The 18,687-nt window shown below is 44.3% G+C and overlaps 1 long non-coding RNA gene across 1 annotated transcript in view; it reads right to left on the minus strand.

Moving 5' to 3' along the window:
• Window positions 1-18,687, minus strand: part of LOC121135583 — a 26,650-nt gene continuing 7,963 nt past the window's right edge. The window contains exon 2 of the long non-coding RNA XR_005872686.1: window positions 1-2,958. This is a non-coding gene — a long non-coding RNA (uncharacterized LOC121135583). The remainder of the gene's footprint in view (window positions 2,959-18,687) is intronic.

The following is an 18,687-nucleotide window of genomic DNA, read 5'->3' on the forward strand; positions in this document are numbered from 1 at the left end:
TTCTGTGCATGTCTCTTTATTCTTTTACTGTTCTCTCTGCTGTTGCTTGAGTCTCCAAATTTCCAGTTTATATACACATACAATCAACAATTCTCTGACCAAAGCAAGGTGACAAGGCTTGAGTTTTTCCAGGGTCTTAAAAACAGAGAAGAGTTTTATGCAGGACAGTACCTATGGCCTTTCTTTATGACTCGAGGTGAGAGTGATTTGTAATGAAATCTTTGGTGAACTCTTAAAGGGAAAGGGGTCAGCTAAAGGGAGAGACTTTAAGTCACTAGGACAATCTAAGAAAGGAAGGGGGGAATTTGTGTGCTACACTGCATTCCTAAGCGTGACTAGACAATAAGCTGGAATCTGTAGCAGGAGTAATAAAAACCCAGAGACAGATATTGGGGTTAAAGCTAAAGATCAGAGAAGCAAAGTAGTCAGTCACTAGAGAGTTCTCACCTCTACCAATGCTCAGACCAAAGGGACGATCCACCCAACCTCAGACTGCTCCTGATTGTTCAGATTTTCTCTGATTGCAATGCTCTCCTCCAGACCTCGGATGGACTCAGACTACACTGAGCTCCTGCTTTATATTCCTCTCTAGTGCTGGGATTGAAGGCATGACATCCCAAGTGCTGGGATCAAAGGTGTGAGCTCTGCTTCTCTTTGAGTCTGAGCCCAGGGTGGCATTGAGTTCACAGAGTTCATCTGCCTCTGACGCCGCATGCTGGGAGTAAAGGTGAGGCCACCACTGCCTGTGTTCTGTGGCTAACTAGTGGCTTAGCTCTACACTCTGATCTTCAGGCAAACTTCGTTTGTTAGATTAAAACAAACTATCACTAGAATCTTGCATCAACAATCCAAGGTGAAAGTAAGTACAAGCAATGAGTTAAGGATTTGTCCCAAGTTAGTTCAAGATTAGCTTGGGCCAGCTGCTCCCTAACTGCTGGCAGGGTGAATCCAGGCCGTGCTAATTCCCTATCTGTTTGAGGGCTAAAAACCAACAAACTCAGACACGCTGTCCTTGGGCCTGACTTGTGAAGGCTCTAGTTGTAATCTGTTTGTATAGACACTTTTTCTGCCCAAACGTTCTGCCATAGTTAATTGCAGGAGGTCAGACCTCGAGGCTCATACTGGGGAGAGGAGCACAGACCCTGAGTGAGAACAAGGCGTTGACTGTATGGTTTACTTCTCACACGATGCAGGGTGAAGGACATGATTAGACCCAACAGGTGAAAAGCACACAGAGAGGCTTTGGGATGAACGCCAAAGCTGTAATACGAGGGAGAGCTACGGTTTCACAAGAACATCTACAGAAAAAACAACGGCCAACTCATTCAAAATGCGCTAACTCCAATATGGCCTGCATTTCCATTAAGCCTCCATCAGATTCCTTGATTCTAATTGGGTGACCTTGCAAATGACAGCTGAAGTCTCACGGCATAATCGTGAGGCTTGCAGCAATGAGCACTGGCCCCTGTGTCCTGAAGATTGATGCTTACAACTCTGTCAGGTGACTCTCCAAGTAAAACTCAAACTGAGAAATCAGCAAATAAACCCCAGGCTCTGGGACACTGACTGCTCACAGGTGTCTGAGATGTTCCAGGCAGTGGGGTTTAAACCAAAATCAGACTAGTCCTCCTCACAAAGGCCTAGTGCTACTGGCCATGAAGACAGCAGCGAGGACATCTAGAAGGTGGCCTCAGGGGTGACAAGCACTTCAGAAGAAACAGAGCAGGGAAAGAGCAGAAAATGAAGGCAGAGAGTCTGTAGAGAAGGAAGTCAGAGAAGACATGCCTACACTCCCCATAGATTCTGAGTGTGAGCAGGGATCTGAGGGAGTGAGCGGTGAGCTGTGTAGACACCCGAGCAGACACTGTCATTCAGGGGACAGATTTGGGGGGTTCTGACCTCCCCCTAACAGAACACCAACACACCGAGGCTGGGAGTTGAGCACACTCAGGTTTCAAATTTCCACCAAATGCAAAGATCCAAATGTTGATAGATTTTCTCTCTTCCCTCTTAGCCTTACTTCTAACCTACTGGAATTCTCGCACCACGGCCAGAGTCACTGTTGAAGCAGTTCTGCCCACCATTGCTGAAGGGGCAAACGTTCTTCTACAGGTCCACAATCTGCCATGGATATTCAAATACTTTGTCTGGTGCAGTACAACAACTAACACAATATTAGAGATGGATGATATTGTACGACTTACAATATCCAGTGGAATATATGAAATAAGGCATGGACACACAGGCAGAGAGATAATATACAGCAATGGTTCCCTGCTCATCCAGAACATCAGCAATACCAAGTGCTTGTGGTAGGAAACAAATTTGACACTGAAGTTGCAACCGTGCAGTTCCATGTACACTGTAAGTAAATTTCTGTAACTTCTGGGTCATGGGTGGAGACAATCCTACTCCACACCTAGGGTGTCATTCCTGGATGACTCTGGGTTATGGTCCCCACATTATGGTTCAAGGATTTAGCAAAGGACACAGGGGGGAGAAAAAAAGCAATAAATCAGGATGTCTCACTGGATCCATGCTCAGAGAAGAGGTGGTGAGGTACCTGAGCCCAGGCATGACAGACTCTGCCCAGGGACGTAGACGCTCATCATGAACACAGCTTTGAGGACTCAGGCAGGGCCTGGCTGAGGAAACCATCAGAGTCTCACAGAGAGATGAGCACCTGAAGCTTTGCTCCAGACCTCCATCCTTGACTGGACTGGAAACCCAGGGAAGCTTGTAGACTGGGCTGGAGTTTGATCTCCCTTTGGAGCTGACAGGGGACAATGATTGATTGTAGTCTGGTGGCCTGCTGTCAGCCTATGAGAACCATGTCTGAGGTGGGTCCCCGGGCATCTCCTCCTGAGACTCAGGGTGGTAGCATAGGTGGGGAGGTGTGAGAGGCAGTCAGCCAGCTGTTCTGTGGTCTTCTAAGACCTCGCAGGAAGGTCAAGAGCCCTGAAGAGACAGGAGGAAAAGTGTATGAATGGTAGACCCTTGCCCTCCTCAGGTCCATCCCAGGGATTATTTCCTGCAGGCAAATGGTATCAGATACTGCTTACTGGAAAGTCAGGTCATTGTTCACATTTAAGGTTCATTTTCAGGAATGGCAATGATCATTTACCATGTGTCCTATTATAAGGAATGTGAGACAGGAACCACAGACACTGAGTCTGGGTCTCATAGTCCATGGTTGGCACAAGCTACCTGGCCACAGACACATCTCTAGTTTCCCACTATGGAGAGCTTAGTAGGTGCCCTTCAGTCTCCTAGATCATTTCGTAGACTCAAACAACTGACAAGAATGCTCCACCTGTGTTCCTCCTCACCTGAATGCCAGCCAGATCCTGATCTGTGTGAGATCTCTGACAGGCTGTCAGGTTTCTCAGGGAAGCTCAATGGGAAGACTAATCATGACCTATGTGTAGGACAGCCCTGAAGAGCAGAGGCTTGGAGGACACTGGTCTACACTGAGCAGTGGAGGTCAGTGCAGCTGGAGGGACTCACACATTGCGTCTCAAGGCCTGCAATGGGTCAGTGAGGACCAGGAGATAAAATGAGGTCTCTGATCCCAAGGCTTGAGTCTGTCCATCCCCACACACTGCACTCAATTCCCTCACGAGAAAGCCCTTGCCTCTCCCATACACAGCTCAGGAGGCCCCATGACCTCTGAGCTCTCAGCTGTTGAGCCCCAGCCCCATGGGGTCTCTGTGAGTTGCTGGTCAGCCTACAAGTGCAACTTGTTTTCCAGTCCAAGTGCTTTCTGTTTTCTAGTCCTGGCTTACTGCCCTGGCCTTGACCCTCTGACATCAACATCTAGCAGGAGGAAAACATGCTCTCTTCTACCTGGGGTTTTCCCACTGTGCTGTAAACCTGTATATAAAGCTCCTCCCTCCTACAAGAGAGACCTCTTAGCATTTGCAATGAAGACACACACACACACTCTCCTGGCAATAAAGGCAGCACATACATTCTCTTAGAACAAACAAGTGGACATCTGGTCTCTCTTTTCCTGATACCTCGGACCTAGCTTGTGGTGCAGGCGCCAAAATTGGAGGTTCCACCGAGATCCAGAGAGACTTGGAAAGACTGGGAAAGATCGGCCAGAAGGAATACTCAAGGGAGGAGAGACTCGAGAAAGAAAAGAATTAAACAGGTACCTCAACTTCTAACAGTAAAATTGAATGGTCAAATCTCCAGGCTTTGCTTGAGAGATCACCCTCAGTTGGAGGGTGGATTGGATTAAATCTCCAGGCCTTCACCTGACACCAGGGTCAGGAAAGAAAGGGGAACCTGAGAGATTGCCCTCAGTTGAAGGGTGGATTGGATTAAATCTCCAGGCCTTCACCTGACACCAAGGTCAGGAAAGAAAGGGGAACCTGAGAGATGGCCCTCAGTTGGAGGATGGATTAAAAGCAGGTGAATTGAAAATTGGTAACAGTCAATAAAGGAGGTACTGGTATTAATTAAAAGAAAAGGAAAAGATAAAAGTATATAGAATGGAAAATACACAGAGAGTCTGGATACTGTGTACAGTTGTGGTGTCTTTAAATTGTTTAATTACTGAGAAAGGAACAAAAACTGCTAAAAGACATTTGATTATTAATGTTGCTAAATTAATCCAACTTACATGTTTTGAAAGTGCTTTGACTTCTAAATTTAAATATAAGTACAGGATACTTGGGAGAAAGGACAGGTTACTTGGGAGAGGAATTTCTGCTTTTGTTTCCACAGAACATAAAAAGCTGTTGGTTCCTTCCAGACTAGTATGGTTTGATGAAGCAAGACCACCTGAAGCAGTGGCCCAGGTGATCCAACACCTAAAACAGCTGAGATGATGCAGCCTTACAGACCACAAAAACAAGAACGTCAACAGGTTTCTGGGTTTTGTTTTGTTTTGTTTTCATGATCCCCATGGCATGTCAGCGCCCCTTAACAGCAGGGAGTAGCTTGGAAAGAACGACGCCCACATTCCCAAATATTGCTTATAAATGTTTGTTTTTGTATACTAAGATTGACATTAACATCCTAGTCACCTGAGATAGGTGCTAATTTATATATAAAGAAGGGGGGAGATGTTGGGCCCCAGCCCCATGGGGTCTCTGTGAGTTGCTGGTCAGCCTACAAGTGCAATTTGTTTTCCAGTCCAAGTGCTTTCTGTTTTCTAGTCCTGGCATACTGCCCTGGCTTTGACTCTCTGACATCAACATCTAGCAGGAGGAAAACAATGATCTCTCCTACCTGGGGTTTTTCCACTGTACTGTAAACCTGTATATAAAGCTCCTCCCTCCTACAAGGGAGAGACCTCTTAGTGCTTGTAATGAAGACACACACACTCTCTCTCTCCTGGCAATAAAGGCAACACAGGCATTCTCTTAGTACAAACAAGTGGACGTTTGGTCTCTCTTTTCCTGATACCCTGGGCATGGCAGCAGTGTTTCTCTGTACTGTGTGGGGAGGCTGTGACTTCACAGGGGAGAGCAGGAACAATGCATCATAGCAGTAATCACACAGGGTGCTGACCCTGAGGATCCTGGAGGAAGGCTCCACCACAGAGACATGGTACAATGCCTAAAAGGTGGTCCCAACCTCGCCCGAAATTATCAATTCATTACCAAGTGATCCTGAGAGTAGACTGCTTGGCAACACCACATGAATGACCTAGACAGTCTAATAACTGTCCCATAGTCACCAAGCTGGCCAGTATGCCTTCAGATGAGACAGAGCAGGGAAAAACACTAGAAGTGGGGAAACCAGGCCTTCAGTGAGGATGAAGGCAGGCCTCAAGCAGATATTACAGTGGTGGCCAAGGTTACCACCTGAGTCCTCTGTGCCAGAAACCATGGGAAAGGAGAAAAGTTCAGCTAATGAGGATTTCCGCACATGAACGCATATCGAAGATTAGCATCATCTTCAAAGCTGCCTTCTCCCAGTGCAGGCCCAGGAACGGTAAGATCAAATGCTGCCTCTTTTCCATTACCATCTCAGTTCAGAGGCAGGCAGACAGCAGCAGCGTTCAGTCAGGGAAGGGTCAGCCCTTTTCTTCTACTGGGCTCTATTTCTGACTGCATAAGGCCCGCCCACATTGGGGTGAACAACAGCCTTTACTCAGCTGCTCCATTTTAATGTGAATTTCATCCAAAACTGCCCTCACAGAAACACCCAGAATAAATATGTCATCAAATATCTGGACACTCCCTTCCATAACCAGGCACACAGGTACTTAAAATAACCCTTACACTAAGTTACTAGTTCAGGAAAATGACTCATTCAACACTTGCATGACCCTGATCTAGAAGGGGCAGATGCTCATAGCTAACCCACATGCAATCCCTCCTCCTAATGCAGGTAAGAACAACACCCATGTCTAACACACAGGGTTAGCATTAGTGCCACCAGGGGATCCAGAACTTGATCTTTGCAGCAGCAAGAGGCTTTCGTCTCCAAAGGACTTCAGTGTTGGGGCTGGAGAGGTGGCAGGTGGGTATGAGCACTGACGGTTCCCAGAGAAGACCTGGGTTCAGGTCCCAGCACCCACATGAAGACTCACAACCCTCCATCACTGATCTGACACCGTCATCAGCCTCTGTGGGCACCAAGCACTGTACTGGGTGGACATACCTACCTACATTCAGACAGGGCACCATACACATAAAATAAGATAAATAAATTTGGAAGGATAGCAATGTCAACACCATAGGGGATGCATGGTGTTTCCATTTACTGAAAATAGATTTTTTTCACCTCACATAATATATTAAGGTTTTCCCCTCTGTCTACTCCTCTCAGGTCCTCCCTATCCCCTCCCATCCAGATCCACTCCCCTTCTGCCTCTCATTAGGAAACAAACGGGCTTCTAAGGAATACTAATAAAATAAAATATGACATAAAGCAAAAATAACACAGCAGAACAGGACAAAACAAACTATCAAAGGTGTTGAGTGATATCCGTACACTGTGTGAAAACACATTGCTGTGATTGCATAATCAAGAGGAGAACAGCCAATAACTAGGCAGGAAGTGTGGGCAGGACTTCCGGGCAGAGAGAGGACTCTGGGAAGAAGCAGGCAGAGTCTCCAGACACAGAGGAAGCAGCATGGGTGGTGCTGAGTGATGAGGTAACGAGCCATGTGGCAGGCAGGATGTAGATAAAGTGAATGGGTTAACTTAAACTCTAAGAGCCAGCAGTGGGACAAGCCTAAGCTATGGCAGGATGTAGATAAAGTGAATGGGTTAACTTAAACTCTAAGAGCCAGCAGTGGGACAAGCCTAAACTATGGCCGAGCTTTCGTAATTAATAAGTCTCTGTCACTGTTTCTGAGATGGTGGCCCACGACAAATGTGAGTACAAGAAGGGAAAGAGACTAAGAGAGGGCACAGGAGACAGACATGGGGACGGAGACCCACTGGCTCTCACTCAGGACCCACAGAAACACTACAGTAGAGACCGTAGCACACACCCCAAGGACCTGCGTCCCTGGCCAGAGGCGAAGATGCCGTCTCTAACGAAGATACAAGTATCTCTTACAATACAGAAAACATTCAATTAAGCATTTTTAGTGCCCTTTGGAGTGTGGGAGGAGAAATGAGAGACATTCCCACAGTGTAGGTGACAACGGGAATCCTGCTTGCTTCTGCAACCCGTGCCCAAATCCTCTGTGATGCTGTTTAGTTGGGAGGTTTTCCTCAGCTTTGCCTGGCACCTGTCAGGCTGCAGATGAGGAGGCCTCTCAGGGGGATGCAAACACTGTCAACCCCCACAGAGCATTCCATGACACACACTGCCAGGCTAAAGCAATGTGTTTCCAAATCGTGAACCAAGTGTCTCTCAGTGCCTGCACGCTGTCACTCATTGCCACAAGTCCAGGGAACAACAAAAGGATAAAATCACATTTTCTACCTGAAGGGAATAAGTATTGATTATAGAACAGAAATTCTAAGTGGTGTATGTCTTCTTTTTAAATGTTTCTATTATTTATTTAATGTGTTCCGTCAGCTTTAGGATAAAAGTCTAAACTTCCTTTTTATTTACTATTTATTTGAGGTGTATGGGTGTTTCTGTCTGCATGTATGTCTGTATATTGCATGCACAGTGCCTGGTGAAGCCACAAGAAGGCACTGTGTCCCCTGGAACTGGAGTTACAGATGGTTGTGAGCCACCACCTGGGTGCTTGAATAGACCCCAGGTCCTCTGGAAGAGCAGCCAATGCTCTTAATCACTGAGCCACCTCTCCAGCCCCAAACCCAGCATTCCAGTCCCACAATATCTGCCCTGCTCCCTTCTGACCTGTCTCTCCCTGTCCCTCTGTGCTCTGCTGCAATACATGCAGCTACTTGCAGCCCCCAGACCCGGTGCTGCCTCACATCATGGACCACACGTGTTGTCCTCGAAGGCCCTTTCCTCAGTTTCTCTTCCTCCTTGAGAATTCACTCTTTACATAACAGAGCAGACTCAGCATGATGGCGCATATCTTTAATCCCAGCACTCAGGAGGCAGAGGCAGGAGGATCTCTGTGAGTTCAAAGGGCAGCCTGGTCTGCATAGAGAGTTCCTGACCAGCCAGGGCTACACATTAAAATTCTCTGGCTAGCCTCAGTACCAGCACTCCAGGTGGAGTGAGGAAAGCCTTCCCTGTATTGCTAACACCTCTAACTTCCGTCTCCAGCCTCCTGTTTATTTTGCTGTCTTCCTCACAAAGCTGTGGGCTCCTCAGAAACTAACACATTGCATCTGTTAGTGTATTTGGTGCCTAAAACAGAGCTTAGTGTCTGGGAACATCCGGGAAACTATTGTTCAATAAAGAGTAAATGAAGGAATGAGTTAAATCTATGTGTAAAGTGCATAAAAAGTTTTTACTTAGTTTTAAGATTGATTTTTGTTTTATGCACATGACTGTTTTGCCTGGATGTGTGTATTGCACTGTGTGCATGCCTTGTGTCCTTGGAGACCAGAAGAGGGCGTCGGATCCTCAGGACAGTGGTGAGTCACTATGTGGGTGCTGGGAACCAAGACCAGATCCTCTGCAAGAGCAGCAAGTGCTCTTAACCACGGAGCCATCTCTCCAGACCCAGTTTTCAAGTTCATCAGCACGTATTACATCTCTCCAATGTGAACAGCATCTTGTCAGACGCCAAAAGAAGTCAGAAAGGAAGCACTGTTTCTATCTTTGAGTCTCAAGAGAAGTTTGGAAAAGAAGAAAGAGCTCAGTTAAACAACAAACCCCACAGCACCAGCCTGGGAGCTGTGGTGGTGATAAAGACTGGACCACAGGAAGTCAGGGTGGATTGTCTCTAATTAGCAGAGCCAAGATGACTAAATTTTTCTACAGAAACTAAAATGAGATTAAGAAAAGACACAAGAGGGATTTTTCAAGTAGATGGAAATTTCACCTGACAATAGCAGAGCCAAAGCAGAAGATATGAGTGGATTTCAAGGACCTGTTCCGGGGCTGGACTCAGACCCTCAGAATCCTAATCTGCTCCCAACATGCGTGGTCCAGCTGACATTTCACAGCAACTCCCTAGATCCCGGGCAATGTTGTTTGCTTGTTTAATGTTTTAGGTTTGTTATATATGTGTGTATGTGTGTGTATGTATGTATGTTATGTATTTATGTGTGTATGTATGTTATCTGTGTATGTGTGTATGTATGTTATGTGTGTATGTGTGTATGTATGTTATGTGTGTATGTGTGTATGTATGTTATGTATGTATGTATGTATGTATGTTATGTGTGTATGTATGTATGTATGTTATGTGTGTATGTATGTATGTATGTTATGTGTGTATGTATGTATGTATGTATGTTATGTGTGTATGTATGTATGTATGTTATGTGTGTATGTATGTATGTTATGTGTGTATGTATGTATGTATGTTATGTGTGTATGTATGTATGTTATGTGTGTATGAATGTATGTTATGTATGTGTGTGTATGTATGTTATGCATGTGTGTGTTTGTATGTATGTTATGTATGTGTGTGTGTGTATGTATGTATATTTCACCTGCATGTATGCATTTGCACCACGTGTGACTGGTGCCCACAAGTCAGAACAAGGCTTTGGATCCCCTGGAATGGGAGTTATGGGTGGGTGCTGGGATTCGAACCCTGGCCCTCTGCAAGAGCAGCCAATGCTCTTTACCACTCACTGTTTTTTAGAAGCTGAATGAAATACTTTTGCTTCCTTTTTTGAGAGGGAGAGGGGCTGGGGATTTGAACCCAGAGCCTTTCTCAACAGTCCCAGTCACACTCAATGGCCCTGCTCATGGGGAGGGCGAGCTCCGCCCTCTGTGCTGTAGGTCCTCTGTGCTTCAGCCTGGACTGATCTGCGGCCTGAACCCCAGCAGCGCCACCCACAAATGGCTCTGATCTTAAGACTCTGGAATTTCTCTTGCTTCCTGAAACTCTCCTGTTTTGTTTTGTTTTCTGGGGGGAAGGGCTGCTTTTTATTTTCTTTTTACAACAAACAGCATCTCACCTTTCTAGAGCATAATGCCTTAGCTTTCTTTAGCTCTGTCAGAAAGTTCTATGTTTAGGGAACCTCGTCTCTTCTCCCTCTCCTCCTCCTCCTTTTTTAGGTGTTAACAGTGAAGCCCAGGGCCTTTCACATGCTAGCCAATTACTTTGTCACTGACCTACATTTCCCCCTAAGGTATCTTTCTTTTGCATCTTTATTAATTTATTTTTTATTTCCAATCCCAGTTCCCCCTCTCTCATTTCTTCCCACTCCCTCCTCCCCCTTCCTCCCATCTGCTCCTTGGAGAGTGTAAGGCCTCCCCTAGGAAGTCTATTAAGTCTGTCCCATCATCTCACTGAGGCAGGACCAAGGCTCCTCTCCACCCCCACACCCCTGTGTCTTGGCTGAGCAAGGTATCTCTCCATATAGCATGGACTCCACTAAGTCAGTTTGTGCATTAGTGTTAGATCTTGGACCCACTGCCAGTGGCCTCATATATTATTCCAGTCACACCATTGTCACCTATATTAAGGGAGTCTAGTTCAGTCTTGTGCAGGTTCCCCATTTGTCAGACCTGAGTCAGTGATCTCTCTCTAGCTCGGGTCAGCTGATTCTGTGGGTTTCCCCATCGTGGTCTTGACTCCTTTGCTCATTTATCGCTCCTCCCTCACACTTTCTATTGAAGACAACACCTGGGTCAGTCTCCAAAACAAGCTCTGTCTTTTCAAGGTTTGTTCCTGTCATGGGTTGGGAATACAGCTCAGTGTTGGAGAGTTTGCCTAATAGCTGACAAACCCCACATCTACTCCCAGCACCAAATGTGTGCATGTATCTACATATACATACACTCTTTCTCCACCTCCCCCTCTCACACACACACATACACACACATGCACACACACACACACACTTATGCACACACAGACACAATCTAGGTGTTCCTTACACCTACCCTGGCTGAAACAATAGCCACCCCATCACCTATTTCAAAATATTTTTCTATCTCTCTGCCAGGGGGAATCCAAGTCATTTTAACATTTAACGATTTGAAATTATCCAAGAGACCAGGTAACTATTTACAGGAAATTGCTTGTTAGCTTTCAGATATGATCTTGGGTAAATAACTAGAAATGAGAAACCTAAGACAAAATCATGTTCCTCACAGCAAGTAAATACAAGAGGAAAAACTGGAAACAACCCACATTCCCAACCAAACTCCAAAACCTGAAACTGTTTTTGTTACAGGGACTCATGTGTTCCAAGTGTCCTGGAAGCTACAGATGACCTTGAACTCTAGATCTTTCTGCCTCCACTTCTCAAGAGCTGAGGTGACAGAAACACACCACCACTCCTGGTTCATTTTGTTTAGTTTTGATTTTAAGATTAAGTCTCATTCTGCAGCCCCAAGCTGACCTGGAACTCAAGGCAAACCTCCTGCTTCATCTTCAAACGCACTTAGGATGATAGGCCAGAGCCATCACACCCAGCTCAAAATCTGTGATGCCAAAAGTAAAAATCTCCTTGGCAGATCGCATGTAGCTCTCACAGTCAGCCAGTGTGATCTCCTGCCTTCAGCTTCTGTAGTTGCCTGCAGTTCTTTAGGGTTGAGGCATTCCCAGACTCCCCCAGGAAAGCAAACACAAATAGGAGTAAAACAGTCTGTGTGTAGATCTGATGCAGTCCTTCCAGATACCCCATGACACCTCACATGTGGCCAATCCCTGCCTGCATTGCTACTGTGTGCTTTTGCTTAGTCTGTGCTGCGCAGAGCAACATTGCTGAGAATGTCACAGAGAACAGGAGTGGTGTCTCACGTCTGTAATTCCAACACTCAGGAGACTGGGGCAGAAGGATTCCAGAGTTGAGGTCAGCCTGCGCTGCACAGGAAGACCCTGTCTCAAAACAAACAGATGTCAAAAGACTCACAGGACACTCCTGTGGGTGACAGTCAAAGAAAAGGAGGACATGTTTACACAGCAGTTGGAGAAACTGGACAGAGCTGTGTGAAAAGTCTCACAGAAGAACACTGTTAAATGGCCATCCTATAGGACCTGGACAGACAGACAGAGAAAAAACTGTTCAAGTCCCATGTTTAAAGTGATGAAGAGGAGTTAATGAAGGACAGACAAACCCTGGGTAAAGCCAAAGCTGATGGTTTCTGTTGTCAGCGTACGTCATTTAACAGAGTCCTAATCACAAAGGCAGTAACAATCTACCAGGATGAGCTGAAAATGGAAGGCAATGCGATAATTCAACAAACTAGTGGAGGAAATTTAAGACATAGCATTACAAATGGCATTGAACTTTTAAAAGCGATTCTGTATCTTTATTAACAAGTGTCTTTCTAATTGTGAGTCTTAGCTTTGGCAGCTAAAATGTCTCTCCAAACCTGCTGGACTGTTTTGAAACAGCCAAGTTCTCGGCGAGTTAGGGAACAATTTTAACACCTTTACAGCCTCATTGAGAGGACTGGAGGATGGCTCAGTGGCTGACAGCACCTGTTGTTCTTACAGACAAGCTGGGTTTAGAATCCAGCACTGATGCCCAACAACAGATGGATGGGCAATGAAGATGTAGTATGTTTACATAATAAAATCATACTCGGCCATAAAGAACGAAATTATAAAATCTGTAGGAAATGAATGGAACTGGGAAATAGTATACTAAGGGATGTACCATGGGCTCAGATAGACAAATACCACATGTTCTCTCTCATAAAGAAATCTTAACTTCTAAAGGTGAGGCATATATATATATATATATATATATATATATATATATATATATATATGGGAGTAAGTGTGGGGAGAAGCCAGGAAACTAGAAAATTATAGGAAAAAAAAGCTTTAAGGAAAGTGGTGGAGAGGCCAACACAACAGTATGAAAGGAGAGCCAGGATGGTGGCGCACGTCTTTAATCCCAGCACTCGGAAGGCAGAGGCAGGTGGATCTCTGTGAGTTCAAGACCAAGCCTGGTCTACAGAGCGAGTTCCAGGACAGCCTCCAAAGCAATACAGAGAAACCCTGTCTCAAATAAACCAAGAGAGAGAGAGAGAGAGAGAGAGAGAGAGAGAGAGAGAGAGAGAGAGAGAGAGAGAGAGAGAGAGAGAGCGGGCCCTATGGATGCAGCTCATTTGGTACAGGCCTTGCTTAGCACAAAGGAATCCGAGTTAGGTCCCCAGGACCCTGTGAAGTTGAGCATGGTTGGTGCACATCTGTAATTCCAGCACCTGAAAGATGGAGGCAAGAGAATCAGAGGTTTGAGCCCATCCTTGACATAGTGAATTTGAGGCCAGCCTAAGCTACAGTTCATTAAAGGGCATAGTATAAATGATATCAACTCATTAGACAGACAAACAGAGAGATTGAATAAACACACCAAAAAATTGTTCTATCAATAAACAAGCTGAAAACTTGAATAGACAGTGCTCAGAAATAAAAAAATATAAGTGCCAAAATAATACCTGAAAAAGTGTTCAGCATCCTTAGCCATCAGTCATGGGGCAAATGCACAGTAAAACTGCTGTGCGTGCATCTTGTGCAGTCAGAATGTCCATCACCAAGAAAACTAAGGACAACAGATGCTGGGGAGGACGAGGAAAAGGGAACCCTCATATGCACTGCTCATGGAGTGTGACCTGATACACCCATTATGTAAATCAGCATGAAGGCTTCTCAAAAATCTAAAGTTAGGGCTACCATGTGACAGACCTGTCCCACTCTTGGCCATCTGCCTCAAAGACTCAAGTCAGCTGAGATGCAGGCACATCTATGACGACAGCGCTACTGTTCACAGAACCCAGGAAATGGAAACAGCCTACATGCTCCTCCGCAGATGAATGGACAGAGAAACTGGCCCATACACGCAATGGAATCATATTCAGCCACAAAGAAAAATGAAATCATGATGATCACAGGAAAACGGATAGAACCGGAAATCATGTTAAGCGAAATAAACCAGACTCAGAAAGACAAATGTCACAGGCTTTCTCTCACATGCAGAACCTAGATTTAAAATGATCCGTGCAACGAACTAAGAGGGGATCATGCGAGGTGAGGGAGAGACCTTAAAGAAGGCGGAGAACGAAAGGCAGTGAGGTATACGAGTGACATAAAAGCAGACGGGGAACCCAGGGGAGGAAAGGAAGCAGCCACATGTGGGAGGGACCTGAAGAAGGGGATGAATGAGAACAAAGTGTAATGATGCCTTTTTTCCCCCCAAGACTGGCTTTCTCTGGGTAGCCCTGGCTGTCCTAGGATCCACTCTGTAGACCAGGCTGAATGTCCAAGGACCTTGATGCAGCTGGGCCTGCTAATCTGGGTGGCCTGTGCTGCCACCAGGGCCGTGGTGACATCCATGCCTGAGATACTGCTGAGGGCCATGTCTTGGTTGTCAGGTTGATAATTCTTGGTTTATCTATAAAAAAGTTGGCTGATACGACTGCAAAGATGCAGGCCTTAGAAAAAGTAATTAAAGCAGATTATAGAGATATCGGAACCCAGACTGAGGAATTACACAGAGAAACAAGTTCAGCGTTGCATTTGAAGGCTAAAAAGGAACACTCTAAAGTCTTAAGAGAACCACCTTTAATATATGTAGTAGCCTTACAGGAAGTGCCAGATGAAGGAGATTTTATAAAAGCTACTTGGAAACCTGTGACAAAGTTAGGTGTAGGGAAATTCAGGGAAGCTGCAGTCTCATATGGCAGGCATTCACCATGTGTGAAGCACATTCAGACACATGGTCAGTTTGTAATAGTTATCCCTATAGACTGGATAGACTTGATTAAAGCTGTCCTTGAGCCTGGACCACAATGACAATGGACTTTCTGGTTCAGAAAAGAGGCTAAGAATATTGAACAAAAGGCTAAAGCAGGAGGTATGGATGCATCCCAAGATCAAATTCTTGGAGAAGGAGTTTATGCTACTTTAGATAGGCAATGTCAATAAGATGATCACCTCTTGGGTTTAAGCTGTGCAGCAGCTTTGAATGCTTGGGACAGAATTGGAGAAGCAGGAAAGAAAATTGAATCATTCATAAAAGTTATACAGGGCCCAAAGGAAGCCTTCATGGATTTCATACCACGACTGTCATCAGCAGTAAATAGAATGATATCAGACACAGAAGCTAGAAAAATAATAATTGAAACCATGGCTTTTGAAAATGCTAGTGCCCAATGCAAACAAATAATTAGGCTTTTAAAAGCAAAATAGCACCTTTGAAGGATTGGATCAGAGTTACAATTAATATTGAAGCTCATGACCATGATGATGAAACATGTGTCGGAGAGGTTATTTCAAGAGATTTAAAGAAAAATCGAAATATCAAATGTTTTAATTGTGGCAAACAAGGTCACTTTAAAGAGGACTGTAAACAGGGTACTCCTAGAAACAGTTCTTTTTATAAACAGACTCCAAATAGAATGTCCCTCCCTTCTGGATTATGCAGGAGATGAGGCAAAGGCAGGCATTGGACAAAGGAAAGCAGGTCCACAAGATAGTATCAAGGTAATACTTTGTGATCAGGAAACACCTTGAGGGGTCTCTCAAGGCTCCTACGCAAAACCCTATGCCAAATTCAGTTCAGTCCTTTTCTGTCAGTGTGAAAACAACTACCCAGAGCAATTAAAGAGTCTAATGTCTATAGCAAGAAAACATACTGCTCTGGATGATAGAGGAGCCATAAAAGAGAGAACAAAAAAGTCAGAAAAAAATCACAAAGCGAGTATATTGGCAGACTTGTATTAATGAGCAGAAACCAAAATTAAAAGTACACATGAATGATGTTATCATTCAAGATGTGCCAGACACATGTGTGGGTGTAACAATTACATCATAGTAACCTTGGCATCCAAATTGTCCTCTTCAGGAGGTAAATGTTCAACTTTTAGGGATTGGAACTTTATCTGAAGTATAAACAGAGTGCAAGATGACTCGATTGTATAGGGTCAGAAGAACAGTGAGGAATATTAAAGCCATGTGTATGTTGCTTATATTGCAGTGAATTTATGGGGACATGATTTATTACAGCAATTGGACATTCCCCCAACCTTAAAAACAAACCACAAACTAACATATGATTCTGGAAATTTTATAAGAAGGTGTTATAAAGAACAACCACCAACCATTTGGGTCGTGCAAGAACAAGACAGCTGCTGATCTTCCAAAGCCACCCACAGCTGTCTTTAAAATGGCTGACACACAAACCTGTATGAATTGTACACTGGCCTTTAACAGTAGAAAAACTGTGACTTTAGAAGGGCTGGTACAGGAGAAACTAAATGTGCACCATACTGAGAAAGCAACTAGTTCTTAGAATTCTCCTGCATTTGTTATTAAAAAGAAATCAGGAAAATGGAGCAAGATAACGGATTTAAGAGCTGTTGATAAGGTGATACAGCCCATGGGCTCTTTACAGTCTGGAATTCCTTTGCCTTCTCTATTGCCTAAATGATGGCCTCTCATAGTTATTGATTTAAAAGATTGTTTCTTTAGTACACCATTACAAGGAAAAGACAGGAAAATTGGCAGTCACAGTGCCTGCTTACAATAATTCTCAGCCTGCTAAGAAATATTAATGGAAGGTTCTCCCACAGGTAATATTAAATAGGCTAACCCTGTCAGGGCCCAAATATGATATTTGAGATATAGACCCCAGCTCAATTCCAGGAGGTTGAATCTCCTATTTTCTTTTAGATGTTGCTTGATTACCTCCGGATAGCCTGGAGAACAGTTTCTACTTTATGTAACAATAGACCTAGGCCACCTTCCCATCATGAGGGCTAGTGGGACATGCCTGGGGACTAGTGGAATGTGTCTGAAGCTTGTATACCCATCTGTAGGGTTAAAGGAAGTGTTTCCTAGGTAGTCCTATAAACATGGTAACAGATGTCTTCTGCCAGTACCACACACACACACCTTTGGAAAGCTATTTAAGAGGATGCTTGAATAAACTGTGGCCTTCAGTATTGACTGAGAAATGACAAGATGTCTCTGTCTCATTCTTAACGCCCCTGGGTAGCTAGGACCTCCCTGATCCTTACTCCCCCTCTCAGGGTCAGACCCGGGGCTGTTCGGCTGTCTCTGAGCACAGCCCTAAAGACATCAGTCAGAATAGATGGCTCTTGCAGCCTAGGACTGATACTGGCTGGACTCCGGTGCAACTCTGTGCCAATATTTTGTATGGCAGCTGTTGGAAATCATACGCAAGCAGTTTCCCACTCTATAGTTTTCCTTTGCATGGATGGCATTTTATTATCTGATTCATATGTAGATAATTTAGAAAGGATGTTTGAAGAAGTGAAGGAAACTTTGCCTTGTTGGGATTACAAATTGCTCCTGGAAAAAAAAATACAAAGCAGAGATTCTATTAATTATTTAGGGTATAAAATAAGTTTATAAAAAATTAGAACCCAAAAGCTGCAAATTAGGAGAGACTGATTGCAGACTTTTAATGACTTTCAAAGATTACCAAGAGACATTCCCCATTTATGGCACATTATTAGAATAAAACCTGATCAACTGATTAATTTAAATAAAACCTTAGATGGTAACAAGGGCTTAAATAGTCCCAGGACCAGTAGCACAGACAATGACAATTAATAAATGGGACCTCCTAAAACTGAGAAGCTTCTGTAAGGCAACGGACATAGTCAACAAGACAAAAACGGCAGCCCACAGAATGGGAAAAGATTTTCACCAATCCCACAGCTGACAGAGGTCTGATTTCCAAAATATATAAAGAACTCAAAATCTAGTCACCAAAACACCAAATAATCCAATTAAAAAGTTGGGTACAGAACTAAATAGAGAATTTTCAATAGAGGAATCTAAAATAGCTGAAGACACTTAAGAAAGTGTTCAATATCCTTAGCCATCAGGAAATCACAAATCAAAACAACTCTAAGATACCATCTTGCTCCTGTCAGTATGGCTAAAATCAAAAACTCCAATTACAGCTTATGCTGGAGAGGATGTGAAGAAAGGGGAACACTCCTCCATTGCTGGTGGGAGTGCAAACTCATACAGCCACTATGGAAATCAGCCTACAGATTCCTCAGGAAAATGAGAATCTGTCTACCACAAGACCCAGCATAAACCCAAAGGATGAACATTCATACCACAAGTACATCTGTTCAACTATGCTCATAGCAGCATTATTTATAATAGACAGAACCTGGAAACAACCTAGATGCCCATCAGCTAAAGAATGGGTAAAGAAAAATGTGGT

Source organism: Mesocricetus auratus, unplaced genomic scaffold (genome assembly GCF_017639785.1).
Source record: "Mesocricetus auratus isolate SY011 unplaced genomic scaffold, BCM_Maur_2.0 Super-Scaffold_100038, whole genome shotgun sequence".
NCBI lineage: Eukaryota > Metazoa > Chordata > Mammalia > Rodentia > Cricetidae > Mesocricetus > Mesocricetus auratus.